Genomic DNA, 25,793 nt, shown 5'->3' on the forward strand with positions numbered 1-25,793 from the left:
CAACCTGTTTGACTCCAAGGAGAATCCTCAGTGTCCTGTCTGGTGTTCCTGGCTATGCTACTGAATGGGACAAGATAGAAGACCTCAGCCTGTCAAATACTATGGTAGTCACTGAGCAGCCTCCACAGCCACATCACGCAGCTCGGTCACACGGACATGACCTCTCTCCTGGGTCCTCTTTGCTCTCCTAGTTCCTCAGTGGTACCTGTAGCTGGTCTTAGAGACTCTGTGCCTACACAATAACTCACCAAAAAATTATGGCCTGCATACTAATGACTAATGACACTAAGGATTGCCTTCGTTCCTTAAAAATGGTTTTAGAGAGCAGGGAGAGTTTTACAACAATCATTTTGGAGAAAATCTTTACTATGATCCAGGATCATGTCCTGTTTTACATAAGATATAAAAACATGTCAGTCACTGAAATGGCAGCTCAGGTACATTTATAATGGCACCCACCTCCACCCTCCCAACCAAAATGATTCACATTTGTTACTTTGTAGATTATTTGATTACATTGCAGGTGCTTGCACAGAGAAAAGCAAAATCCAAGAAGAGATATAGTGTTTCTTTAATTTCTCCTCAATAGAAATATTTACTTTTATACTAAGGTGAGACCAAAGGATTTTTTCTCCTACGTCTTAAATTCAACTCAGGAGAACAACCACATATCATCTCATTTATATCTTCCTCAATCAAAACAAGAGATCTCTAACTGATCTTGAATAAGTCTAATTTAATTTAAGTACCCTGAACATTGCACCATATGAGACCAGAGAAAGAGCCAAAGAAACCTCACATATGATTCCTGTAAATGTTAAGTATTTTCATTTTAGGGGCTTTATACTTTTGCTCCCCTACATTTTTAAATCCTGTATTGTATTTATTGCTGTTTATCTGAACCCTATAAAGTTACTGAGATGAAGAAATAATTATTTGTCAATGAAAATATTGCACAACTTTGTTACAGCCAGCATAACTGGAACACCAACCACTGATGTTTGGAGATTAATTCATTAAGGACAGAATGCATGCATGAACTGAGGTACTACAATGTCATACAGAATGAGCACTTTTACTTTTGATACTAAGTATATTCACTATGACTATGGAATACTTTTATACCTTTTTGAGGACTTGTGATAAATATCTATTTCTACTTTTCTTGAGTAAGGGACCATTGTACTATATTTAAAGTAACTATCAGCTGGATGGTGCACTGGAAAAGTTGTTGCACTTAAAACAGAAGGTACAGTATTCAAAATGTGCTCAGGGCATCCTTTTTTATCTCCTGAGGACAAAAAAGAGCCATTAATAAGACTGAGCAAAGCATCTCCCTCAAGTCTCTTCCTATGATGTCTTAGCCAGAACCTGGGCAAATGTGGAGGGAACACAGACAGTTCTCCTGACAGTGTTGAGGTCCCCCTTAAACCTCCGCTGCCCCATATACAAATACACACAAAGTGGCCTGTACAGTTCCACAGATTCAAGACTCTCTAAAACCACCATTTTTCTTTATACGTCTAAAATTGTATAGATTTTGTTACTAGCTGCATTTCAGATTTAGATGAATAAATACAGTCAACAATTAAATTACGGTGTTTGCTTATGGTACTTTTATACTTTTAGTTAAGTAAAATTTTAAATATATGAAATTTTACTTCTAACAGTATGTAAAGCCTGGTGTTTCTACTGTCACTGATAAATGTGTTTCTTGCTTTATTTTAAACACTGTAGCCTGTAACACAGGCCTCTGTGTCAGAGCTGAGAAGTGGAGAATATTGTGGTGACTTTGCAGCCTCTCGGCTCAGGCTTAATTAATGGGCCATCAGCGGAGGGACACGCCCCCCTGCACCTGGAACTTTCCCCCCTCCCCCAACCTTTCAGCAGCGCAGCAGAGAGGAGCAGAAAACAGAGCGTGGCCGGAGTTTGGAGAGATTTGTTAGCAGGAGTTTGGAGAGATTTGTTTGAAAAATTTAAAGACGAAGACTTCATCTTAACCGACGCAAGAGGCAATTTCAGAGCAGGTAAGATTTATAGATATTTCTGCTTCTTGTCAAATGATGTTAATGTGCAATATTATTTTGAATGGAAGAAAACAGCAAGCTCTAACTTTAATTGAGTGGCTCCAGAACCGCTCCAGTCAGATCTCCAGCACACAATTGATAGGTACATGGTTTAACATGATGGCAGAAGTGCATATTTAATGGATTTAGTGCAGATGCAACAGAATAGTGCTGTTAAATTGTAAATATTTTTTTCTGTGTAAATAACAATACACTTATAGGCTACTGTGCATGAGGCCGTATTTGCTTTGCGACAAATCCCAGTCTGTTTTTTCTGCTGCCACAGCTGCTTTTAACTCCCCTGTTACTGTCAGTAACAATTCCACCTCGTGTTAGATCCATGCAGAACTATCTCTGGTGTGGTTTTTAGTCTGTAGTAGTACCTTCTTCTTTTAACAAATCTTCTACTAATGCGAAGTAGACAATGTGCTTCCTGTTTATACCGGCACGCGCATGCTCAGTGTAGGCTATGTGGACGGCCACTTCACGTATTCAGAGACAGAGATCCATTCTGTTATGCAGATAAAATGCTGCTGGGGACGGAGATCGTTTTTGGTTTAAATCTCCTTTTAAACAGAAACGTAGTAGTGCGGATGTGGCCCAAGACAGGTGAGCCAACATTCACCTGAGAGAGGACACTGAAGTAGATGTAACACAGTCTCTTTTTATTATTATTTTGATCCCAAAGCAGCTCTGTTCTCATGGCTTATTGTGTGAAAATTAAATATTTATCAGCTACTACTTGATTGATTTAGTACCCTTTCCTATTGCCTGTCTCACTCCCCCTCTGTGACTGTCTGTTTAGTTAGTGGAGGGAAAGCTTCTGACAGGGAGAGCTGAATAACAGTTGCCACCATAAAAAGAAGAAAACGTGATGTTTCCTGACAACAGTTTGTTTATAAAATTAGGTAAAATCTGCCCGCAGCCTGCAACGGATTTTCAAAAAGTAACACTTACTTTATAAAGTACACCTGTAAAGTCTTATACAATCCATTACAACAGTGCTGCCACAAAGTCTACTTTAATGATGCCTTTAATCAGTTTTCTTTTTTGACACAGTCATATAGGTGTTAAGTGAATTAAATTTTTTAGCACTGAGGTCATAGTTGGTGAAAATGTTGTACTGGACTCATATTCAGATGTGTTTTATTCCGCCCTACTCATATATAAACAGGGAGAGCAAAATCACCTTTCAGTGTAACACCTTGAACTATAGGCTTAGTAATAAACAGAACTGAATTTACACATTCCTGACAAAATGGTCAGAAACTGAACCTGTTGTACAGAATTGCAGTAGATTGTACAGGTGTCCTGAATAGTCGCTACTGAGTATAAAGCAGTATCTGGAAACAAAGCACAAATGGCACATTGTCTCACTGGAGACTTGAGACGTAACCTCGTATTTATGACAGGGTGTCCAATTCACTTAAAACATGTGTTTATTCTCTCTCTCTCACTGTGTAGAGAGATGTATTATATGATATGAAATGCAGCAGTACTGTATCACTTAATATTACTACTACACATTGTTATTTTTATATTTTGTTCAGAGTATAACATGACATCATTTTCATTATTCTCATTGGTGTTAGGTCCAGGAAGAGATCGCTATGAGTCAAACACAGGTATGTGCCTTTACAAACTCTTTACTCCATCCTGACACTGACTTCTTTCTTCACTGTAAAAGTAGTAGTAGTTGTGATTCAGCGTTAAAGCTGACATTTTTAAATGAAACAATATCAGCTGCAGACCGATAATATAAACAGGAATTTAGGGCTCGGGCAATTCGTCAACATAGTCGATCCAGTGTTGGCAGGATTCCCCACAAGCTCCAGCTACAAACCGTGCCTTCGACCATCTAAAGTTTGGAAGTATTTTAGACAGACAGTCTCTGTGATCTGAGAAAAGCTTCACTGCAGCACAACTGTCCACGAATACGTGAAGCAGCATGAACACGTGAGCGAAAGTATCCTGGAGCACTGACGGCAGCACCGCAAATCCTATTTACTTTCTGTCGCCACACGAGCATGGCACATCATCAGCACAAGGACACGTAGTATTTCTTAATCGCTTTCATGTTAAAAGTAATTTTTGCCCCGCTGCTGTCATTGTAGCATAACGTTACACCTCAAGACATCGAACGTTCGGCCGTTTCATATTTTCTGTTTTAATTAACGGCCACATATGAGCGAGAAAACAGCTGAAACTAACATTACAGACGATCTGTGACTGTCTGTACAGTCTGTGAATCCTTTCAATTGTTTTCTTTGCCCGACACTGATGCAGAAATACATTTGATTATCATACTGCAGTACTCAATATTGAAATTAATCCATGTCAAAAACATTAAAAGTTTTAAGTAAAGTAGCCTAATAATTAATGTCTGTTATTGTTGTTATCACAACACATCAATGGCGTGGAAATTTGATTCATTTTAAGATTTGCTGCTATTCTTATTTTTATATATATATATATATATATACACACACATTATTCTAATGTGCTTCATCAGGATGATTAAAATATAGATTTATTTATTAGGAATGTTTTTGATATTTATTTTGGATAAATTGGTATGTTAATCGAGTAATAGGCAACTTTTTTCCTTTTAGAATACAGAAAATTAGTCGTTAGATTAATTGGGTAATTGAAAAAAAATCGTTTGATTAATTGACTTGAAAAATAATCGTTACGTACAGCCCTAATCAGAAATTGAATATCTGCAGGCTTAGAAGTTGTGATTATTTTACAGTACTTAATCTTAACGCTGTTCCTGAACTTTAGCTGCCAGTAATCTTACTGCTAACATCAGGCGAGATGGATTTATATAGCCTGCAGTGGAAAAGCTACATTTTACAAGGGGTTGGGGTAAACAGCTGACTGAATGGGATATTGCTCAGCACTGGGGATGTAGCGATTGCTGGATTTCACTATTAACCGTGCTTTAAAACGTCACGGTTAATTAATCAGCGTTTCCCACACATAGGGTTTACTTGGGCGGGCCGTCCAGGTAGATTAACAGCTGCCCAAGTAAATTTGGCGACCCATTTTACAATTGTTTTAAAATAAGTAAGTAAAGGTAATACATAATAACTTATTTAAATAATGTGGCAGGTTGTTGGGGAATTAAATATAATTGTGACACTTACAATCAATGCTGTCGCACTGAGATCGAGCTTTCAGTACAACATAAACAAACAAAGCAGGTGTAACCGACAGCACCGCTGCGCTATGAGGCCTATTTTCAATGGCTTGTGCCACGCCAAAGCTTGACGAGCTCGCACGCAAGCAGCAGTCAAATTAGCTGAACTTTTGCGCTGAACCCAGCTTCCACACAGTGCAAATCACTTCTTTTGTGAAAGGTTCTTTATGGAAGAACGTTGTCCTCTGCCGACCTTCAGTCACTGAACATTTAACATCCTGTTGCTTCCTCCTGTCTGTGCTGAGAAAATGTTGCAGGTGTAAAACACTAACAGAACATCAGGAGCTTATAAACTTCCAGAACTGTGGGCTACCAATTACCTGCATTTCAGTTATTAATAACGCTGCATGAGACATGTTCTCAATTTTCATCATTGAACATTCATCATCATTTTCACTAAAACTTATACATGTGGATGAGTTGATGACAACAGTTCAGTTTATTCCCCTCCCCAATAACAATTTCCCCTGGGAGATAAAGTTAATAATCCTCTTATATTAATAATAATACTTAAATATTATAGTTTTATAATTGTTAATGTAATATTAAAAACCTACTTAAGTAATTACTAGTGTTGTTAAATTAATAATCATGATAATCTTGAAACCGTGATTATTCCTCTGACTATAATCGTACCAACAAAATCTGTAATCGTTGCATCCCTACTCAGCACAAGCCAGTCTCTCGTGTTTCAACAGTTTCATTTACCAGTCCTGACCAGCACGCACGCTGTCACCGTGTACACGGACTAAAACTTCTAGTGAAGTTATGGATGTTATATTATGACATGTTAGAACAGTTGCAACATTTTGGTACGTGTGCTTATTCACTTTCTCGCCAAGTGCTGGATGAGAAAAGTAAAGGACTGTCATGTCTATTCACTAAATATGGAGTTAGAGCCAGCAGCCAATTAGCTTTAGATAATATAGATTTATTTATATTTAGCATGCACACTAAAGTGATTTGATCTTCTCAATAAACCCTCAGAAAGAAAGACAATACATGTATTCCCCCAAAAAACTATTTCTTCAAGGTAAATTAACTTTTACGTTAATTGTCAGTTATTAACATAATTTATTTGTATTATTCAACACTATACTACTAAAATGACTATGTAAAAAAGCCTTTGTCCTGAGCATGAACTCAAATCAGTCCCTGCTCGTTCTGTTCTCTCAGACAAAAGTTGATGGCAGATTTCTTTTTTAAATGAAAGTAGAGTCCCAGGCAGAGACTGCAACTTTTTGGCCAATCCTGAGAGCAAGATGTCAGTGGGACTGCAGTCAGTTTGTTGCTGTGCCTTGTCAACTTGCAAAGTTGTAGATACCATGCAGTTCTTGCTGCGACAGTCGTAATGTGGGTAAAACGTTGAGAGTGGATGACAAGTAAACGACCTACTGAAAAATAAGTGGAGTCTGTTCAAAGATGTCAACAGTTTATTAGTCAAGATTCAATTCAGTTACATACTTGTCAGTTTGTGTACTTTGATTGTAATAGCAATAAAGCAATAAGTGATTATTATATTGGTTTTAATGATTAGGTTGTTATGAATGTGGTCATTCATAAAGTAATTCTATGGAACAAAAATTTTATACCCACAAAGATACATTGGGAATTATTATTGTTATGTAATCATAGCACCCTAAATTGTGACAGATTTCCCAGCCCTATCATCAATAGGGATGCAACGATTACAGATTATTGTCAGAGAAATAATCACGGTTTCACGATTATGCATTAATTTTCACTAGTAATAACTTAAGTTGATTTTTAATATTAAATTACATTAACAATTGTGTTTCTATAATATGTAAGTATTATTACTATAAGAGGAATATTAACTTCATTTATTCCCCAGGGGAAACTGTTAATAAGAGGGAAATAAACTGAATTGTTGTCATCAACTCTCATCTAGACATCATTCATGCAGTGTTATTAATAACTGAAATGCAGGTAATTGGTAGCCTACAGTCCTGAAAGTCTAAAAGCTCCTGATGTTATGTAGTGTTTTACACCTGGCAACATTTTTTCAACACAGATGTAACGTTAAATGTTCAGTGACGGAAGGTATTGAAAGGACTATGTTCTTCCATAAAGAACCTTTCAGAAAAGAAGCGATTTGCGCTGGGTTCAGCACAAAAGTACTTCGACTGCGGCATGGCGTGCGGTGCGCGATCCTCTACACAGCAACAAAGTGCCCTAGCGCGGCGCAAGTCGCTGAAATAATGGGCCTCTTTCTGTGCGGTGGGTCTGAAAGGTTACATGCTGCTTTCTTTGTTTACGTTGTACTGAAAGCTCGACTCTCACCGCTACGGCATCGATTGTAAGTGACACGTTCAGGTTTAATTCCCTATACCAACTAAGGTGGGTCTCTGACATTGACAGCTTTGTGTTGGAGAGATTTGTGCAGCGCTGTTCATGAGAGACGGAGAGAGTGAGCGAGAGATGTTGCGCGAATATATACACTGTAGAAACAGTTACACCTTTAGAAGAGCAGTTGATATTCAGTCCTCGTATAATTATTAGTGTGCAATTATCTGATTAATCCTCTGTCAGTACCACAATTTCCACGGACGGTGTTTATACTGTATGTGCAGTCATTATTTAAAAAAGGCCTAACAAAATTAGCCGAGTGTTATATAAAAAAATCTAAACAACACTAACAAGTATGTGAAATATGTTTAACAAAAAGAAAATGAAGAAAGGAAAGAAAATGCTCGCAAAGGTATTGGGTGTGTAATTGCTCTAGTTTTAGTATAGTGAAAATGGTGTAACTGATCCATACAGGCCAGTAACATTGGAAGGTCAAGACAAGTCATTTTAAAACTCCTTTTATTCACCGGCAGTCTTTGTACTCTGCAACTTTTTTTTTAGAGCACAGAGTAATAATAAATGACTGTTGCTGTTTTTCACAGGTGAAAGTCTCACTTTCACCTCCACCCCACACACAGTGAAGAGAGGAAGACCAGTGGATAATATGTTTTTGGCAGTAAGGATGCTGTCCATTTAAAACCTGAAACACTTTTCAACTCTCTAACAGTTAACAAATACAGAAGGATGCAGCCTTACCCACACTATATAGTATGAGGTGTTACTTTTTGTATGCTCTTGTTTTTCAGATGGAGGTTCTGACCCCTGCGCTGAGTTAGAGATAAGGAGAACTCACTGATGGTGAGTTAAATTGCTTTAATTATGAAATATACAAAAACTCCTGCCTTTGTTTCATACTTTAACTCAGTCAAAAGACAAGTAGAGTACTACTTTACTCTTACTGTAAGTGTATGTGTACTTTTGTTTGAGTGTTTGTTTGTAACTCTTTTCTAATTTATGATGGTCAGTGTTGGGCAAGTTACTCAGAAATTATTATATATTACTAGTTATTACTCCTTTAAAGTATTACTTTACTTATTACTGGGTGGGCAATATTAGATTGTGGACGATTAAAATGTCTCCACGATCTATCTTTTCAGAGAGATCATTACTGTCGTGCTACAGATCACAATCTATTTAGTTCTGTCTGCGTCCTCTGCTGTCTACTAAGGCAACACAGTAACTGTTGGGCCTCATAAAATAACATTAAAGTTCCCCGTGTCCCCCAGCTACTCTGTCTCAACTCTCTGTGATTTACGGAGGTTGCTGATGAACAGATGTGTTACTTGTTGCTAAAGTAACTGCTAAGTGCCATTAAGTAGCTGCTGTGATCTTATAAGCTCAGTTAGCCTAGTGGTCGTAGCTGACTCAGCCCGGACTGGGAGCTCGCAGCACCTGGGAGTGTTTTGTGTTTAACGTTACACCTCTACTCAGGCACTGGAGGTTTTAGGCCTCAGCAAGCGGCGCTGGTTTGGGCACCAGAACAGGAGCCAAGCGTGCAATGACACCGCGCTCAGCAGCCTCCCAGTAAACACTGTATGAACGGGACCGAACACAGACTTTGGACAAGTTTGTGCAGCGGTGTTCACGAGAGAGAAAGGAGGTGCTGCACGAATATTTGCTCCTCAATACAGCTCCTCAGTCAAATATGATTTTAAATATGCCTAGTAAAAAATTTTTAAAATTAATGTGGTGGTCAGCGTTGACAATTAACCAAATTATAGGCTAATTATGGGAAACACTGCTTTCACTACCACCCTGCCTTTGCCCCCAAACAAAGCATCTCTCCCGAGTTATTAACTAATATCGTATTCACAACAGCGAGTATGCTATGGTCTTTACATACGGTACCGCTGAGCTGCCGCACAGTCGTGGATTCATGTCAAGGATGGTGCGTTTAGTAACGAGTTTTTTAGAAAAGTAACTACACTTCACTTTACAATTACACTACTAGTTACAGGGAAAAGTAATATTATTACAGTAAAGCGTTACTGCCCAACACTGATGATGGTAAATATTAAATGTGTTTTTGTGACCTTTAACAATTAACCTTTTTTGTCCCATGGTAAGAGAGTTGCAATCATCTGTCAGTTCTTGGTTGTCACATTTAATTAAAGCACTTGAATACACTGAGCATTTTTAAAAAAATTATACCTGAGGTTTCATCGACTAATAGGAAATGATGTTTGTCTGTTCCTGTTGTAGATGAGACCCCCAGGCTTCCACAGAAGAACAAAGTCAAACATGAGAGAGCAAGAGAGCATGGAGTGAGGTAGAGAGAACTGCGATGTAGAGTGCCTGGAAAAAAGGACTGTGAGCAATGTATACATGGAGAAAAGGCCTTGGCTCAAGGGTCATGGAAAGATGTCAAACTTTGTGTACAACACAATTGTGACCCTTAGACAAAGCGGCGCTTCACGTATTCTTAAGAATTCAAAAGCCAAATGTTTTTGCCATTTACAGTCTCCTACTGAACTACTGATTGATAATAATCTGAAATTAATCTATCCTGGACCATATAGTGTCAGATGATGTACTGTAAAAAGGCAAGACTAGCCACAATAAGCTAGTGTTCAGCGTTCCTAAAACTCAAAACCAGTTGTAAAAAATTCAAAGGATTATTTTGTTTTCATTGTACTTTGCAAGACAGTGTTCCTTGTTTTCAATTGATTGTCTGATAATATCAATTTTCTTCATATTGGCCCTCACTTTAATTGGTGAATTAATAGTAGTTATGATACAGTACACTTTACTGTATTTTTTGAGTTGTACAAGAGGCAATAGTTTGTTTCTGGAATAATTTATTTCTGTTTATGCTTAATAAACAATGGATTTGGGGTGGTGATAGCGCACTTCAATCCCCCACTGTGAACCATCCACTGTGTCCCTGAGTAAGACACTTAACCCTAGTTGCTCCAGAGGCGTGCGACCTCCGACCTCCGACATGTATAGCAATTGTAAGTCACTTTGGATAAAAGCTTCAGCTAAATGAATAAATAAAATGGATTTCTTTTATATCCCTGCAGCTTTGTTGAAAGTTGTATATGTGGATTGCTCAAGTTATATTTACTTTAGTAAAGCAGTAATTGACCAGTAAGTATGTATGTTTGTACAGCAGTCAAATCGATGGTCACCTCCATAAATTTAGGTATTCTGCTTATCTATGAATCTCAGACTGGGCAATTCTTTTTAAAAATGTCCATACTGACTTATTTTTACATAATGTGTTATACTAGAACATTAAAATTATTAAATTTAATGCTAAAAATAAAAGGTAGTTAAACTAGTCCATTCTGAAACGAACTCAATAGCGCCCCCTTGAAAAGGTCCCCACTCCAGTGGTAAACTGGGTTAAAAAAATTAAAAATTTCCTTCATGTTTTTTAAGGAACTGAGGTGGAAACTGGCATCAAGGTGCCACCCAGTGTTGGAATCTATCATGCATTTGTCTCTAAGTATAGTAGAAAGGGTGGTCCTCACTCCAGCAGTTAATTAACCTGGACCTCACTATGAGGCACGTACAGGAATGTGTGTGTGTGTGTGTGTGTGTGTCAGAGCAAAGTCTGCCCAGCTTGAGTAATAAAGCTGATTTTCCATTCCACACTTTTGTTAACTTACTAATTTGCCATGTAGGAGTAGGAACACTAAGAGTTGTTTATACATAACAGAGGAACCACACATGGTTCAGACTATTCACTGAAAGCTATTGATTTGCTGAACGCCATTCAATCAGGCCTCACAATTTCAAGCATCCTTTTTTTTTGCAAGACTATGTATGACCTTTCTGAAAATCTAGCGTTCAGGATCTGACAAAAGGTGTTCAGCCCGAGTTGATTTAAGGATGTCCTCGCATTTGAGTAACTAACTTTGCAGAAAGTAAGAGACGTTCGGCTCAGAAACTTTGCCAGAACAAAAGCGAACAGGATAAAACGTGGCAGGACAGTCAAGGACACCTGCTTCACCAATCGTTAAATACCCGGGGCTTTATCTGGAGTACAAGACATAATGATGAATTAGACTTTAAAGGAGGAGTGCTGAGGAGAAGTGATGAAAGATAAAAGGGAAGAGAAGAAGAGGATGCTGTAATGGAATGTACAGAGAAAAAATGATGAGGGGCAGTGAGAAGGAGACCATGAAAGAGGGCATCTTCAAGCTTCAGTGCTTTTTCTCATCTAGTAGGGGTGTGTGTGTGTGTGTGTGTGTGTGTGTGTGTGTGTGTGTGTGTGTGTGTGTGTGTGTGTGTGTGTGTGTGTGTGTGTGTGTGTGTGTGTGTGTGTGTGTGTGTGTGTGTGAGAGAGATCAGGGTTCCCTCCCTGTCGTCATCTAAAGTGCTGCTGGAATACCTCAACCTCAATACCGCTGGAGTCCACTCAATCCAGAGGCCGTTTCCACTTGTAGTTAGCGCCATGATTTTTATCTTCTGATCAAATAAGAATTAAAGGCAATAACTGGCAGGTCTGGTTGCTTCTCAACAGCCTGCTCCTGAAATGATTAAATGAGACCGACCAACTGCCTTCGAATCTGACACATTCAATCCCATTATCATGTGTGATATACTGTAAGTAGATGTAGAGGCAAAATAGATTGAGAGTACGGAAAGGGAAAGAGACATATAGACATATTCAGGTCAAGTGACGTCACCAACTGTGGAAGCGTCATAACGTCAAGTCCCCATGATCTGATCTTCAACATGTAATTGGAATGACAACGGCCGCCATTTATCTTGACTATAAGACATGATCAATTAGACTTTAAGGAGGAGTACTAAAGAGTAGTGATAGAAGATAAATGGGAATAGAAGAGGATGATGTACTGGAATGTACAGGGGAAAAATGATGAGGGGCAGTGAGAAGGAGGCCATGAAAGAGGGCATCTTCAAGCCTCAGTGCTTTTTCTCTTTTAGGATAGGGGTGTGTGTGTGTGTGTCATCAGGGCTCCCTCTCTGTTGTCTATTGTAGTGCAGCTGGAGTCCCCTCAATGCAGACTTATATGTTGTGTAGCAATTTCATAATCTTAACCTACAGTGCTTAAATTCTAGGACTGCAACAAATGGTTATAATCATCCCCGATTAGTACAGTTTAAATGTTCTAAATGACTATATGTGTTAGCATTTTTGATTGCATGCCAGAAAAGCTCTTGTCTTCTGCATCACAATGCTACGAGGCAATACACTTCAGATAAACAGTACCTCTCTGTACACAACCCTCTGCAGAGGCGATATTTATTTATAGCCTACGTGTGTGTATATAAATAACTGTATATATTGTTTAATTTAATTTTATATGTAAACATATAAATTAAAGAAATAAAGTGTAGGCCTATATTAAAATATGGTATGTGAAGGAACTACAAATTTCATTTCATTATGCAGCCTTGTTCTGTATAATGACAAACAACCTTGTATATTTAAATAGAAAGGTTTTTAGGTTGGGTGAAAATTTAAACAGGTCAGATTATGCTTTTTGGCTTTTTCCCTTTCCTTTATTGGGTTTCATATCTTTTTTGTACATGTTATAGGTTTACAAAGGGAAACTTTACACTTTACTTTACAGGCTTTATTATAGTCCAGCCTTTACTTCTGTAACTTATCTGTGTAACTATGCAACACACTTGATAATGCTCGCCTAGCAGGTAGTGTGGCACGTCCTCAAAAACACTGGTGGAGAAACACACCAGTGTTTTTTGTTACAAATTAATTAACTTAATTAACTTACCACTCTGAAACAGTCTATGTTGCAAAGCTGGTTAGGGAACATGTACAGCTGAACCGAAGCCTTACCGGCTTGTCAGGGCCCGCCTTACTATGATTGGTGCAACATTTGCAACTCCCAACAAAGATAAAATAGAAGTGAGATGCTTTACTCGATAGCTAAAAAGCAATGGTCGGTATGACAAAAATATGTTGTTTTTTTTGAAAATTACACCATGTAAACCTGCCAAGGGAGTTTCCTCAAATTTTCCTTACAGTGGTATATATACACCCAAAGGCAAATGTCAACAAAGCTTCAGAGATTCTTTTTAACCTCTCACAGAATCTGGAGTCACTTTACCCTGATGCTCCTAAGTTCATTCTAGGAGATTTTAATAACTGTTCCCTTAAAAAACATCTGCGCACATACCATCAGTATGTTAATTGTTTTACTAGGAAAAACAAGTCTTTAGACATGTGTTATGGAACCGTCAAAGACGCCTACACAGCATCCCAGCTACCACCACTAGGGGCGTCTTATAAACAGGCCGAAGATGAACCACACTGTGATCAGAGGCTACTGGAGAGGGAGAAGCCTCAAAAAAGGTCTGTCAAAGTGTGGAACAATAACAGCATTATGGCTCTGCAGGGGTGTTTTGACTGTACAGCATGGGATGTCTTTAAGAGCCCTGATATTAATGATCATGTTGTAGCAGTGTCTGATTATATTAACTTTTGTGTAGACTCTGTGATACCTACTAAGTCCTTTAAAGTATTTCCTAATGACAAGCCATCGGTGTCAAACAAATTAAAGAATCTTATAATTCAAAAGAAAAAAGCTTATAGAAATCAGGATGAAACAGCGAGAAGGGACTCACAGAGGCAGATTAAACGACAAATACAGCTGGATAAGTACAGCTATAAACAAAAGATAGAGGCCACTCTGGCATCTGGTAATCCTAGAGAGACATGGCAAGGAATTAAAATTATGACCAATGTTCCACATAAGGGCAGAGGAAATTCTCCTCTGGTTTTGCAGAGTGAGGAACCTGATCTGGCTAACCAGCTCAATACATTCTTTTGTCGTTTTGAGAGGGGCAATAGTACGGAAGCAACAACTGGGATACCCCTACCCCTCCCTCTCCTCCCCCTCTCATCTAACTTCACCATCAAGGAATCAGAAGTCCTCCAGCTTTTTAGGAAATGTAATTCTCGGGAAAAGCTCAGGTCCAGATAACATATGTGGAAGGGTCATAAAACACTGTGCTGAACAGCTAGCACCAGTGTTCACTGACCTTTTTAGATCTTCTTTTAACCTTCACAAAGGTCCCAACGCTGTGGAAAACATCCATAATTATACCAGTGCCAAAAACTCAGCGACCCACTGGACCAAATGATTTTCGACCAATTGCACTAACATCGCTGGTCATGAAGTGCTTCGAGCGTTTAGTAAAGAGGTACATTGTATCTGAAACTCAGCACCTCATGGACCCCTTGCAATTTGCCTATCAGGCCTCCAGGGGAGTTGAAGATGCCATTGGGACACTATTGCACTTATTGCACACTCACCTTGAGAAACCAAAGACCCATGCTAAGAGTTTATTTGTGGACTTTTCCTCTGCTTTTAATACTATTCAGCCCAGTATTTTGGCGGATAGATTGGCCTCAGAATTTTCACTTGAACCTGGCTTGATCTTATGGATTGTTGATTTTCTTAGCTGTAGAATCCAGCAAGTCAGGGCAGGAACTTCTCTCTCTGATAAAAGGTCTACTTGCACAGGCTCTCCTCAGGGATGTGTTTTATCTCCTTTGTTGTTTATTTTATATACTAATTCTTGTACCAGCACTTTACCAAACAGGCACCTTATTAAGTATACAGATGATACTGCCTTGTTAAGTCTACTATATGATGATGAGGAGGAGCATGGGCCAGTTCTTGACTATTTCTTAGAGTGGTGTGAAAAGTCAAGCCTCCTTCTAAACACCACCAAACAAAAGAAATGTTTATTGATTTTAGAATGATCCAATCATCAAATTCAACTTTTATCAACGGGGAGGCTATACAATCAGTCACAAATTATAAATATCTTGGCATTGTGATTGACCATAAGCTTAAATGGGATCTGTGGTCTGACCTCATCAGTACTAAGACACAACAAAGAATGTACTTCTTGAAGAAATTGTTATCCTTTAATGTTCACAACAAAATGCTTCAGATGTTTTATTCTTCTTTTATTGAAAGTGTGTTGGCCTTCTGCATCATCTGCTGGTTTGGTAATGCTACTGAGGCACAGAAGAAGTCTGTAAGGAAAACAGTAACAATGGCCAGTAAACTATTAGGGATCAAGTTACCAAGTGTGGAATGCATTTATAGGGAAAGGGTAAGGAACAAGGCAAAAACCATTGTGGGAGACAAGAGGCACCCCCTTGCCTCTTCATTCGAACTACTGCCTTCTGGGCGACGATATTGCCTCCCTCTATTTACCAAAAATAGATCAAAGTTGTCATTTGTGCCTCAAGCAATTAAGCTTTTAAATATGTAAGTTAATAGGTAGGATACTCAGCTGGTCTGGTATTGCCTAATCAAATAGGTAGTAAAAGTGCAGGGTATGGGGAAATATGTGTTAAGTGTATTAGTATGTGACTTTGTATATTTAAAGGTTCTCTTTTGGTGTATATGTATGATGTATGTTGTATGATGTATGTTTGTAATGCCTACTTGATTGCCATGCAAACAAATTTCCTTACGGGGACAAATAAATGTACTTACTTACTTACCTATTCTGGTACAATCCATAAATAAAATTATGAACCTGAAAATGAGCATAAGATGACCATTTAAAGGTGAGCCTTCATCAATTCTGTTGTCACAGTATTGGTATACTTATTTACACTGTTATAGAAGTTTATACTGGCTGCTGCTGTTCAAGGAGAGAAAACAATTCTTGCACTTAACTAACAAATAAAGCACTTAATGCATGGATTAGGTATAAATGAGGACTAAATATTCAAAGCCAAGATGCATTTTACTTATCAACCCTTCACTTTTCATTCCATGGCTTATTCAACCTCTCTTTTCTTGTAAAAAGTCACTTGTTTTGAAAGAGGGGTTTGAGTCTGCAAAATAAAGCTGCAACCCATATAAGGGTACAGTGCTATTCTGAGGTAACAAAACAAGGGTCAGAGGTCAAATTCTATAGAAGGGTTCAGTCCCTACATAACCACCAATCACTGCTCTCCCCTTAGGAGGTCACTGACCCTCTGCCCTGCTGCTACAGTGCTATTTTAAACTGTTATAAGTCAAATGCACATATATTGTACACTACAGGGGACACTTCAAACACTGGCTCTGCCTCTGAAAGCCTCAAGTTGCTTTTATTAAACACACACAAACACCATCGCTTTAGTTTAGTATCAAACTTTGAGACCCAAATTCCAGGATATGGTTCATTTTCATGAACAGAAACATCAATATGTTTGGTAACATCAGCTTCAACAAACAAGATTTTTATCTTCATATAATTATCGACACAATTTTGCATCCTCTAAATCAGTATTCGAGTTCAAAACAAAACATATATAATTAACATTTCCACAGATGCAGTTTATTTGCTCTCCTCTTAAGTGATACACAAGTGTGATTATGAATTCGCTCAGATCACTATCACAGTCATTTCCCCTCTTCATTAGTACCTCTACATCAAAATATCTTGTCTCTATTCACTTCTCATTAGAGTCTCATAAGATCATCAATTAGTTTTCATGTGTTTGTGGTGTGTGGATTTTGCCACACAGAAACTAACTTCATTTTTGATCTGGCCCTTAGTTTACTAGCTTTTTCCTTCATGCCACTGTAGAGGTTCAAGAAGACATCCCAAAACTTTTAACAGTCAAACACCAAAGCCCAGACAGTTCATCTTTCAAACAGCAATGTCTACATCTGATTTTTCATTAGTCAACACAAAATATTTTAACTCTTCATCTTGCATTCCTGGAAGTAAATATTGTTTTTGCAAGATCCAATATCTTATACATGGTGACATGAATCAAAGACATTCGATGAACTGAAATTAGCATTCCAAGGTAACAAAATTCTAAATCCACACTTCCTCTAGACTTGACCGTTGTTACATCAGGAAAGCAAACCCTGATGCAATTCATTTATGTACTTTAAGGACATGTAACTACTTTGAAAGGATGTGTTGTCTGTATTTTAGAGATTTGGATTTTGGAGTTTCAACTGGCCCTTTTCAATTGAACTGATAGGTATGCAGCTATACAAATGGTGACATTTTGTTCAGAACTGATCAAAAAGGCAATTAAAAATAACTTAAAAACTACATTTTAATGTAGTCATTTTTGTTCAATGTCATGTTTGTTCGGACTTTGAAGCACTCATCTGCCCTACAGTGGAATATTAACACCACTAATATTGCAAAATCTTTCACAGCCCTTTTACAATAGCAGCACGAGTGGCATTTATATTGACGACTTATTTGAATAGAAACAACACCACCATTTCTGCACTTGTCCATTTATTCAAATTATGTCCTGTGAGTGCGCAGAGTACAGCTGGTCCAATTAAAGAGCATTACAAAAAGTGAGGCTGAATGAGCAGGAAATGTTTGTTTAGTACATACACACACAGATATACAAAAGCATACTGTACGAGTGGAACCATGCTACTCGCATATAGACAAACACAAAGGATGAGATATAAACGATGCATGTTCAAAAAAAGGGAGGAAAGGAAAGACAGAAATACATGTTGCTGCACATTAATGGACTGAAAGTCATATTTAAACTGCACCAATTCTCAATGGGACCGTTTCATTTCCCTTCAAACAAAAACTTAAAATCATCAGAATAATTCAATTAAGTTGTTGATGTTATATAAGTATCAAATATTTACACAGTCATTAGGCTATTCAGCCTCATAATATACAGCTGTGTATAATTACTAAGTCATAAAACACTGGCTGTTTGGTACTGTTCAAGGACCTTGCAAATGAAAAATGATTGAGAGTATAAGTCTTTAGGGGCCCTGTCGATTTTCCAGCCTGAAAGAACAGCAGAAAAGAACACAGTATGTGGTGCCTTTGAGGTTTCCAATCTCAAAACAATCTCTGTCCTATAAGCTGTTTAAAAGAATCTTCAAAATATGTTTTGTGAGGTGGAGGTTACTGTCTACCCATCTGATCCCATTTTATTGAAAACTTCAACTACCGTGAATTATTTCTCCTCAGACCATCATAAGGATGTTCTCTCTAGAGCGCCGTTACTTTCTTAATCCAGCCTGACACGAGCCCAGATCTCCTGTGGCCTTAAGTGGCATTGGAGTACATCAACCACTGGTCTTTCCAGCACATTGGCTCATGTGATGACAACAAGGCTGACTTTCTAGGCTCTGTGAAATGACCAGAAAAGAGGTAAAGGGTGGAGATGGTGTGGGGCTCTACTAGTCCACAATGTCACTTTGAGATTCATAATGTGCACATTATTTTTCTGACTGGTCTAAGTGCAGGCTAATTATTTTCTATTTCCACAGGTAAGATGATGGGAACATCAAGAACAAGAACACCATGTGAACAGGGTTTGATCACTCTAAAAATACTGTACTATAAGAGGAGACTTTAATCTCTAAACCTAATTTTATGGAAGCATAATCCTCTGACATTTCATCAAAATAATAAATTCCATTTGCTCAATCTGAAAACATTATTGAAGAGATTGACGAGTGACAATTGCAACAGATTTTTTGGGTGTACGAACAGATTTGGCGCAGCCCTGCCAGTACTTGGTCCCTGCATGCTCACCCTTGGGTGGATCTTTTATGAACAGCTCTCTGCTCATTACTGTGATAGCTAACTAGCAGCTAATTATACAGCCAGGAAATGAAAGAAGGTGCTGAGTTATGAGGAGGAAAAAGGAGACCAAGAAAAAAAACAGTGGGTCGTGGGGGGGACTGCAAATAGCAATAAGCTCTGTCAACTCTGAGTTCAGCAAAAAAACCCTCTCAGCAGTCACTTCAGAGCTTTGTTAGTCATGTTAGAACAGGAAGACAGTAGACTCGTACGCATCTAGGAGCGAGAAAGGATGAGCAGTCCAACAGAAACAAACAATCCTGCATTAGAGGGAGACAGACAGATCCTGCACACAGTCTGTGTCTCTGTCGCGCGTGTGTGTGTGTGTGTGTGTGTGTGTGTGTGTGTGTGTGTGTGTGTGTGTGTGAGTGTGAGTGAGAGAGAGAGAGAGTGAGAGTGAGAGAGAGAGTCACATCTGTGATGGGCACAACCAATGTCACCTCTGAGCCTGTGCCACAGCGCTGACCTCAGCCATTCCCCTTGTGAAAATCTAAGTTTTTATTTCCCCATGCTGCAGCACCCTGTTCAATCAAAGTCACTTTTGGGGGGGAGAAATGTAGCTACATGTGAGCACTGAACACACGCACACGCACACGCACACGCACACACAGAAACCACAAAATAGATTTACACGGCTCACAGCTAGACATAAACAAATCCGGAAAGCTGCCACATTTTAGGGTTTATTTTTGCAACAGGAAGACCAAACTGAGGACATGGTATGTTTGAATCCCTACATATTTGTACGCAGTTCAAATGAGTTCAGGACTGACGAGACGCACACAAAAACACACCCATAGCATGTGCACTGACTAGACAGTAGTCCATTAAGTGCATGTTAAGCTACATCCTATATAATTAGTCAAAGATGGCTTCTATTTGCTTTAACTTCAACCCCTCTCGACGTTCCAAACCCATTTCTCTAAACCTGCAGTGGAATGTGAAGTGTTTAGCTCCGACGAGCTCCAGGGTGTGTCCAAACCTTGTTAATACAGGCCTCTGCTCACTGGGGCTCACAGCAAAGCAGATGCCAGAATAATGCATTACTCCTCTGGCAAGATTTCACACTCCGCTGCCAAGATGGTGACCAGGCTTTCTAAGAAAATGTTATGTGACTCTATGCAGACCAGGAAAACACAACAAAATACAGGATCAAGGTGGAGGAGCAGAACAAAAGCTGTCCTCTGTCCGGATCATCATTCTTTCCTTAAAGTTTTAATGTATTTATTTAACCTTTTATACGCTAGCTCTTTTTTTCAGCAATATGCTGTCGCGGTTTTCCAGTTATGCACATTCCTACCTTATGGTGCTTTCAGACCAAAAGCAAAGCGAGTGTTCGGGGTGGTGAGTTTACATACAAAGTCAATGCAAAGACGCGTAGAGGGTTAGCAAATAGCAAATAACTTGGCAAATAGCAGCAGCAGATGGTTGGGGAGTTGTACCATATTCAGATAGTGTCAGGTTATTTATTAAACACAAGAAAACTGATGTATGTGTTCCATGTTGCACTCGTCAGCTATCTGGCACGCCATGTAGGCTGACAAACACTAAGATTTGTTGCAACACAACATCCTGGTGTGAATATGAGCTTCAGCAGGAGCTCGGGGCAAAATCACACTATACTCTACTGCAAAACTGTCTTATGCACATGCCCAGTTTTTTTGCATAAATCCTAGTATTAGTCAGCAAAACCCAAGGGGGCAAGGAAGTGGAGCAGTTTAAAAATTATAGGATGCATCTTATCAAGAGGTAAAATGCAAACAGCACCTGCAGGGATGTGAGACCACTAAAGTAGGAAGAGAGGAAGAGACAAGCAACGGAGAAGGTAGAAAAGAAATGATTCTGCTTTTCTTGCTTCTGTGTTCATGCCTTCGGGCCCTCTGAGGAGAGTTCAGTGAATTTACCAGATTGAAAGCCATCCAAGGAGCAACATTTGCAGTTTGCCTAGAGTGCTCCCATAACAGACAGACACATACAGGAAAGATGGGAGCGGACAAGCAGGAAGCAAGCCCGGCAGACTTCACTTTAAGAAATATAAATTTTTGGAAAATGTGCTTCATTTGTTTTATTGCTGACAGTTAGATGAGAAGGTTGATACGACTCTTTCCTGTGAATATGAAGGTACAGCCAGCAGCCGGTTAGCTTAGCATCGCATAAAGACTGAGGGAAACCGCTAACCTGGTTCTGTCCAAAGTTAACACAATCTGCCTTACCACCACCTTTAAAGCTCACTAATTAACACACAATGTTTTATCCATACACCGAAACGTAAAAATAGAAGTTGGCTAGCTGTTTGTCCCCGTTTGCAGTCTTCATGCTAAGCTAAACTAATTGTCTGTTGGCTGGAGCTTCATTTTCGGTGTACAAATATAAGGGTGATATCAATCTCCACATCTAACTCTTGGCAAGAACTTTTCCTCTGTCTCTCCTTCCTCCTCCTTTTTGGGCCTTATCTTGCACGTAATGGCGAATGAAACTGGCTAATTATTTGACCAATCCTAGTAATATACGTAGATATTTAAACAGACACAAATCCACTATCCAATAATAGCAATTTACAAGTACACCTGGCTTTTAAAAGGGAATGAGAGATGACACTTTGATTGGTATATTGCAAACCCAAAACACACCCATGATTCATTAAGACACCAAATACAACCCTTTTCAACCATGAGCCTGGCACGCTGACCCTTTTGTTCTGCTGTTAAACTAGTAAAAAAGTGGATTCGGACACACCCTAAATGCACTAGCGCCATGCGCTTCATGCCGTGCGCTTAGATCGTTTAATTAGGGCCCTTTATCTCCCTCAATGCCCCACCCCCCACCACCCCAACTGTTCCACAAACACACAGTTTGTATAATATTGTGTCCAACTTCTCCAACAAGCTTCTACTGTCTTAATTAGTCGTTGGCGGTAACTTAGCAACCACAACTATTCAAAAAGAGGCAGCGTGTTGTAATTGTTTTACAAACACATAAATCCAGGCACAAACACACAAGTATGAACTGGATGTTCTCGCGGAAGCTGCCACTGCAGTGGTGTGCAGGGTTAATACACACATAGTTTAGGATACACTGATGATTGCAGCAAACAGATTGTGCAACAGAGTGTTAAGTCATCAAGACTCTCTTCTGTATATAATCTTAATTTATCCAGGATTTCAAGATTACACAGACTGATAATACAGGAATTCGAGAGGAGGGATTAGTTCACCTCAGTGGAATATGTACAGCATGTGTGTTTGAGTGAGGGGTGCAGGAGGTGGGTAATGCCACATAAACACAAGGTCAGGTTTGTGAAAGAGAGAGCAGTTGCCATGCCTACCACATGCATGTTCAGTGTTCACATGTAGAGGCTTACGGTTACACAAACACACACTGGGAGACGGAGTTATGCAGGCTCGACTTTCCCATTTCCTGACTCGCCAGCCCTGCAGTGCTCTATGGTAGCCCAGAGGTCAAAAAGCTCATCGTGTAAACGGCAATCCCTGCCTACACGCTCTCGCTGCTGGTAAATATTTAATCAGTGCTGGAAATACTCAACACCAAGGCTGCGCTGAGCCCTCCCCCTCTGATTAACACTCATATCAAGAGACAGGTGAAGATGCACTGCATGTGTAAGCCTGCAGGTCATGATCTGAGAATAAAGACAGATTAGCCAGAGGTACATTGGAGTTCACAGAGAGCTACACGAGTGTGTGGGTGTGCATCTGCTTCTCACACACACACACACACACACACACACTAGAGACCCAGAGTGTATGTCTGGAGTGCTGAGTTATTCTCCAACTTCCTCCTTTTTGGTTTCCTGCATGCTGAGTCTTTCTTCCGTCACACTGCCATGAACTGTGTGGCAGCGTTTGTGGTCCACAACTGACTGACTGGAGGGAGAACTATGCAGGGGCAGCCTGCTGCTTCCTCTCCTCTGTACACTCCGCTTCTGCAGTCCTCCAATGCCCATTTGCTCCTCCCCTCCATTCCATCTCCTCTCATGCTCTTTACAACTCCCTCGCTACTGTCTCTCCTCCACTGTGCTCTCTTGTCACTTGGTCAGTGAAGCACAAATACCTCTTGCTCAGCACCTAGCTGGAGTAAAAGGCTATTATCTACATTAGGTATTACACAAAATGTCACAGACACCAATGGAAAACACATTACCTCTTTCAGCTTTCTGCCCTCAGGCTTGGTAGGTGTAAGATCATACTGGAGTGGTAAACACCAGCGGAAATAAGACACACACACACACACACACACACACACACTTGTCATAGACCACATGGAGTGTTTTTCCTCATCAAGATTTAGTGTTGCATATGGGATTATGGCATTGTCAGCGACACTCATCACAAGGTTTAGCATGAAACACTCAAATCGCATGATAAACAAAACAATCTCACTACTACTACCACTACTCTTTTGATAATAGATTAATAATTTTTAGTAATTTTTCCAGGAAAAATGCAACAATTTGGTGGTCCCTGCTTCTTAAATGTGCACATTTGGGCCATTCTTTGTCTTACATAAAATACTCAGTGTTTTTCGTTTTGGATTGTTGGTTGGTGAAACAAACATTTTTAAAGGTCCAGTGTGTAATATTTTTGAGGCTCTATTGACAGAAATGCAATATAATATCCATAACTATGTTTGCAGTGGTGTATAAAGACCTTACATAATGAACCATTATGTTTTTATTACCTTAGAATGAGCCATTTTTATCTAACCTTCTGTGGAGGTCACTGTATTTTGTCGTGATGTTTCTACCGTAGCCGACAACGAACAAACAGTGCTACAGAGCGCGTTTCGTCATCACGCTGTTCTTCTGCTTGTGTAATTCCGGTAGTGTCAACGCCCGTCACTACATTGAATACCTACAAAGAAGAAGAAGAGGGACTAATAATAAGTAATATACAGTCCCCGAGTAGTCTTCTGGTTTATTAGAAGTAAGAGGAGAAGTGACATTTGGACAACTGAAGGAGCACACACACGTGTTATTTATCACGAGAGCCGACAGCTAGACGGAGTCGAGACAGACAGCTTACAGCAGAAATCACGGATTTTGTGGATTTTCCCAGATGGAAGGCTATAACGTTAATGTGGGACAGATGTTTTCAAAGCGGTGCTGAAGTGCTGTTTTCTGATGGACAGGTAATTAACTTTGTTTGTCAGACTTTAGCGATGCAAATGAAAACTGTTGTTTGATAGCTTTAGCTAGAAGCTGGCCATAATCACAGAGAGCCATGTTTCCCCTGTCAGTGGTGTGAATATGGATTAATTTCATGTCCCCTACTTATTCTCCAGCCTGTGGGTTGGCTTTGCTGGTTACTTAGCGAGACAATCAGCTGGCAATAAAACCGTAATGTTAGCTGAGAGCATGGAAGCATCAGCCAGCTAAACTTTTACTGACTGGTAGAAAAACATTTATTGTTAGTTGGATTGGTTTATTCTGCAGTGCTGTGCTTTGGCTTGTGGTGTTATGTTAGTTGGATTAATTTCATGTAGAGACACTCTCTCTCTCTCTCCAGCACTCTGTTTTGGTTTTGTCCGTTGCGTTCTTGAGAATCAGCTGATCACTAATTGGCAATAAAACGGCAGCTTCCAGCATCAGAGCTCAGATCAGCCAGCTAAACTTTTACTGTGCTGGTAGAAAAAATATGTAGTTGGATTGTAACTTAATGTAGTTCTTCTCGAGCCTCTGTTATGGCTTTGTTACGTGGACAGAAATGCGCCGTTACCTTCCTGAGACAAACTGCTGATGAATATTATTGGTAATGAAATGGTAACAGCAGGGAAGCTCAGATCAGCAGCTAAACTTCATATTTTACTGCCCTGGTGGACAGTGACCAATAATAAATACTTTCTGAATTTGCATTAAAAAAAAAAAAAAATTATATATATATATATTGAATATTGCTTCCTCACTATGCACACAAATATGTAATTTTTACTTTCACATTCTAAATGCCCATTAAAAACGTTGCACCGTTTTACCACAAGCTGAAATTATGGTTGTCAGTAATACTTTGTGTTTCTGTTGTATTTCAAAAAATTTAAACAGACATTTTGGTAATATTTGCAGATTGTTTATCTAATTAAGCAAAGTGAGAGGAACCTTGATTCTCACCAGCCAATGCTTTTGTAAACGTCATGTATTATGTGGTTTATAATGGGCTGTGGTGCAGAAACAATGAGGCTTCCATTGTCCTGTTATCTGTCAGTGGTCATTCTTGATGCACTAGATGTGATAGTAATTTATTCATTTACTTTGGTATATTAGTCCAGATGAGCCAACCCTCCCAAGATGTAAAATAATGTATTACAGGAGTATGAGACATCATGTAGCACTTAATTTCTGCAGGTGGCTGTTTATTAATGAAAAAGTAACAATAATATAAAAAATTAAAAACAAACAAACATGGTTTTACATAATTTATATAATTTCTTAATATATCTAAAAGAAACCTAATTTCTCGACTGCCAATCTCTTTTATCCCATAGATGACATCTTTGTCCTGTCTCAGGCACCGTAGCTATACTGCTCGCTTGGGTAGGGGAGGGGAGGGTGCAATTCGTAGCCCTCACCACTAGATGTCACTAAAACTTACACA

At 39.2% G+C, this 25,793-nt stretch overlaps 1 protein-coding gene and 1 long non-coding RNA gene across 3 annotated transcripts in view; one reads left to right on the forward strand and one right to left on the reverse strand.

Moving 5' to 3' along the window:
• The window catches only part of LOC119910514 (ribosomal protein S6 kinase 2 alpha), a 112,045-nt gene that overhangs the window by 72,936 nt on the left and 13,316 nt on the right, over positions 1 to 25,793 (reverse strand). The gene's annotated exons all lie outside the window — the stretch shown is intronic.
• LOC119910518 lies at positions 1,906 to 9,936 on the forward strand. Its single transcript, XR_005445635.1, has 4 exons — positions 1,906 to 2,027; positions 3,659 to 3,691; positions 8,385 to 8,436; positions 9,841 to 9,936. It is a non-coding gene; the product is annotated as an uncharacterized LOC119910518 (long non-coding RNA).

The sequence above is a fragment of the Micropterus salmoides genome, unplaced genomic scaffold, assembly GCF_014851395.1.
Source record: "Micropterus salmoides isolate LMB-PRFRI ecotype aquatic unplaced genomic scaffold, ASM1485139v1 Ms_hic_scaffold_19, whole genome shotgun sequence".
Lineage (NCBI taxonomy): Eukaryota > Metazoa > Chordata > Actinopteri > Centrarchiformes > Centrarchidae > Micropterus > Micropterus salmoides.